This window comes from Budorcas taxicolor, chromosome 11 (genome assembly GCF_023091745.1).
Source record: "Budorcas taxicolor isolate Tak-1 chromosome 11, Takin1.1, whole genome shotgun sequence".
Classification (NCBI taxonomy): domain Eukaryota; kingdom Metazoa; phylum Chordata; class Mammalia; order Artiodactyla; family Bovidae; genus Budorcas; species Budorcas taxicolor.
Genome location: NC_068920.1, coordinates 39,296,442 through 39,300,745, shown reverse-complemented (window position 1 = coordinate 39,300,745; position 4,304 = coordinate 39,296,442). Strand labels below are relative to the sequence as shown.

The following is a 4,304-nucleotide window of genomic DNA, read 5'->3' as shown; positions in this document are numbered from 1 at the left end:
GACATCTTAAAAAGCCAGACAAGTACATTAGCCCAAGAGAAGGACATACCTTTGACTTGAGATACTGGAAAGAAAAGCCAAATAAGATGCCTCTTCAAAGGAAGACTGGGATCCCTTCTGCATTTTTCTGTTTGCAACCAACATGTGTGTGCTAAGTCGTTTCAGTCGTGTCCAACTCATGGTGACGTACATTCAGAGAATAGAAGGTAGGTAGTACCTAAATAAAAGGTATCCTGTCTTCTTCCCATTTTACAGTCATGAGTGGGTAGCTTGCTAAGGCACACGTAGTTAGTCTAGTGATAGGAACACAACACATTCTGGCCCTCTATTCCAAAACTAAGGCTCTTAAGAACTGTGCTCATAACCGCTGGTGTGACAGTCCCTTTACTCACCAACAAGACTTCACCAAGCAACTCCTTGGAGGAAGAAATAAGAGGATGCAAAGATGAATCCTTGCAGACGAGCTTGCTACCGTCACATCTTGTGCCATTCAATGAAGGATCCAGAAAAGTCTACAACTGTTAAAAAGAGTCAGGTGTGAGGGGCTTCCAGATACACACACACAATACAGAGTGCTCAGTTAAATTTTAATTTCAGATAAATGACAGAAAAAATTTAATGTAAGCTTTCCCCCTTATAATATTTGGGCCGTATTTATACTGAACGAATGTACTCTTTGTTTATCTGAAATTCAATCTTCGCTGAGCGTCCTGTATTTTATCTGGCAACCCTGCTGTGTAATAAGTTTAATGGCAGAGATTCAAAGCAGAAACGCAGGAAAGAAAGAGCTCTGGGAACAATTAAACCCAAGATATGGAAATTGACAGAGATGGGACACTGAGATAACTCCAAAGATCACACCTCGTTGTGCGGGTAAGAAGGGCTCACAGTGGTATTTGCACTTGACCTTAGAGGCAACCTTAGAGCCTGTCTTCCCTGGCGGTTCAGTCCATAAAGAGTCTGCCTGCAATGCGGGAGACCTGGGTTCAATCCCTGGGTTGGGAAGATCCCCTGGAGAAGGAAATGGCAACCCACTCCAGTATTCTTGCCTGGAGAATCCCATGGACAGAGGAGCCTGGTGGACTCCAGTCCACGGGGTCAGAAGAAGTCAGACACTACTGAGTGACTAACACTTGCACTTTCACTCAGAGCTGAATCGGGTTTGCCTGTGTGTGAAGAAGCAGAGATACGATTTCAGGCCAAGATAATGGTATGAGCAAGAGCGGGGAGGTGGGAAAGGTCAAGTTACAGCCCCATCTAGTTCAGAACAACAGATTGAGCTGGATCAGAAGCCAGGTTTTTCTGTTTCCAGAGCCCATGCCTAGAACATTCTACCAAGTAAGAAAAGGCACAGGTCTCACGGGGCAGAAGCCAGTGACAACAGTTGGCTGGGAACAGACTGTCCAGGGACTAGACTGCCAAGCTGAGTCCTATAGGCTTAATTAAGAATAACTCAGTATGAGGAAAGATGCCACCATCCAAGGACACTACGCGCCCAAGCCCTAGCAAACAGACAGATGCCAGGACCTTTGGGACTAGGGGCCAGGAGAGAGGCAGGGCCACAAAGCTGGTAGTTGGCCGGAAGCTGTCTGTCGCCATCACTCCAAACTCATATGCTGTGTGGACATCTGCAGGACCTGTAACGTAGTGTGACTGGGGACCCCAAGCAGGCCCATGCCATTTTATTGGCCAAAAATACCTTTGGCTCCAGATAAATATCAGTATTCCAGGTACTGCATTCATTTAGCACTTATTTTCCAAAAAAAAAAGCTGCCACAGTGGCCTCTCTGTTGTAAATCAAACAAAAAGACAAAAGCAGTTTAACAAGCTCATCCATGATTGCGCAGCCTTTGCAAATGCTTTTCTGATGAGTAACAGGTCAAGAAGCAACAGTTAGAACTGGACATGGAACAACGGACTGGTTCCAAATAGGGAAAGGAGTCCGTCAAGGCTGTATATTGTCACCCTGCTTATTTAACTTATATGCACAGTACATCATGAGAAACGCTGGGCTGGAAGAAGCACAAGCTGGAATCAAGATTGTGGGAGAAATATCAATAACCTCAGATATGCAGATGACACCACCCTTATGGCAGAAAGTGAAGAAGAACTAAAGAGCCTCTTGATTGAAAGTGAAAGAGGAAAGTGAAAAAGTTGGTTTAAAACTCAACATTCAGAAAACTAAGATCATGGCATCCGGTCCCATCACTTCATGGCAAATAGATGAGAAAACAATGGAAACAGTGAGAGACTTTTTATTTCTTTGGGCTCCAAAATCACTGCAGATAGTGACTGCAGCCATGAAATTAAAAGACACTTGGTCCTTGGAAGAAAAGTTATGACCAACCTAGACAGCATTTAAAAAAACAGAGACATTACTTTGCCAACAAAGGTCTGTCTAGTCAGAGCTATGGTTTTTCCTGTGGTCATGTATGGATGTGAGAGTTGGACTAGAAAGAAAGCTGAGCGCTGAAGAATTGATGCTTTTGAACTTTGGTGTTGGAGAAGACTCTTGAGAATCCCTTGGACTGCGAAGAGATCCAACCTGTCCATGCTAAAGGAAATCAGTCCTGAATATTCACTGGAAGGACTGATGTTGAAGCTGAAACTGCAATACTTTGGCCACCTGATTCGAAGAACTGACTCACTAGAAAAGACACTGATACTGGGAAAGATTGAAGGTGGGAGGAGAAGGGGAAGACAGAGGATGAGATCATTGGATGGCATCACCGACTCAATGGACATGAGTTTGAGCAACTCCGGGAGTTGGTGATGGACAGGGAGGCCTGGCGTGCTGCAGTCCATGGGGTTGCAAAGAGTCGGACACCACTGAGCGACTGAACTGAACTGAAGCTGGGTCATGGTAACAGTCATTCTAACCTTATCTCGGCCACCAAAAAAAAAATGCATCTTTTCAGCCAGTTGTTCTACGTGCGGGGGGTGGGGAAGGCCAGCAAGGGCAGGGGAGATTTTGGAGAGGGGGTGGAAGGGGCCCGGGGAAGGAAACGTGGACAGCTGCGCCTTGTGTTTCGTCTACTCATTACCAATGACTCATTTGAGAGCACCTGATCTTTGGGGCCTGCATGCTTACCAGGTTTCTCACCCTAAAGAACAAACTCACTGACCACACAGACATTCACAGGCTACTCATGCCTCTGAAGCTCTGGAAAGTTAGGGAATTTGCCCGTAATAATCATACCCACGATCTCAATGTTGAGGAGCTTTGTGCACTTTTGCATAAAGTGCCTGGGGAATGGGGAGGTGGGGGGAGGGGCACGGTGAAAGGAAAAGGGAGGGAGGGATGAGGGACAGAGGGTCCTTAAAGAAATCAGATTTTGCAGACAGGGATGTTAAACTTTTCCTGGCCAGAGAAAGGACAGCTTTGACCACCAGTGCGACCTAGCCATTGCTGTTTGACGGTATTTGCTTGGTGTCAGGTACAGCCTACTCTTTGAATAATGGACAAATTTCTTCTTTAATTCTGATGTTAAACTCACTTCAAATGTTTTTACCCTGACCACTGTGGAGCTCAAAGACACCTGTTTAGCAAAACTTACGGGTACAGCCTTGTAGACGGTGCCACCCCAGAGCCTTCAGCCACAGTCAAGCCCACCCTGTTCTTTGACATTGCCGACAATGGCAAGCCCTTGGGCCCCATCTCCTCTGAGCTTTTGTAGACAAAGTTCCAAAGACAGCAGAAATTTTTCATGCCCTGAGCACTGGGAAGATAAGATTTGGTATAAAGCTTCCTGCTTTCATAGAATAATTTCAGGATTTTTGTGCCACGGTGGTGACTTTGCCACCGTAATGGCACCAGTGGCAAGTCCATCTCTGGTGAGAGATTTGATGAGAATTTCACTCTGAAGCATGCAGGCTCCGGCATCTTGTCCATGGCAAAGGCTGGCCCCAACACAAATGGTTTCCAGTTTTCCATCTGCACTGCCAAGACTGAACGGTTGGACGGCAAGCACATGGTCTTTGACAGGGTGAAGGGGGGCATGAATATCGTGTAAACCATGGAGTGCTTTGGGTTCAGGAATGGCAAGACCAGCAAGAAGATCACCATTGGTGACCGTGGACAAATCTAATAAATTTGACTTATGTTTTACTTTAAAACAAACAAACAAACAAACTTATGGGCACAGAAACCAGAGAGTACAGCATATCTAAGGACGGAGCCTCTGGGGACTGAATTTAGAATTTTAAGAGCCCTCCTAGGCCCAATCTTCCCCAAACCAAACATTCTTAATTTTCCTTTCCAGCATCCCTGGGAGACTCGGGTGGTTGAGGTACAGTGACCTAAA

At 45.8% G+C, this 4,304-nt stretch overlaps 1 pseudogene; it reads left to right on the top strand.

The window, feature by feature from the left end:
* The first annotated feature begins 1,468 nt into the window (after positions 1–1,468).
* Positions 1,469–4,088, top strand: LOC128055610 (peptidyl-prolyl cis-trans isomerase A-like; annotated as a pseudogene).
* Positions 4,089–4,304: the final 216 nt, after the last annotated feature.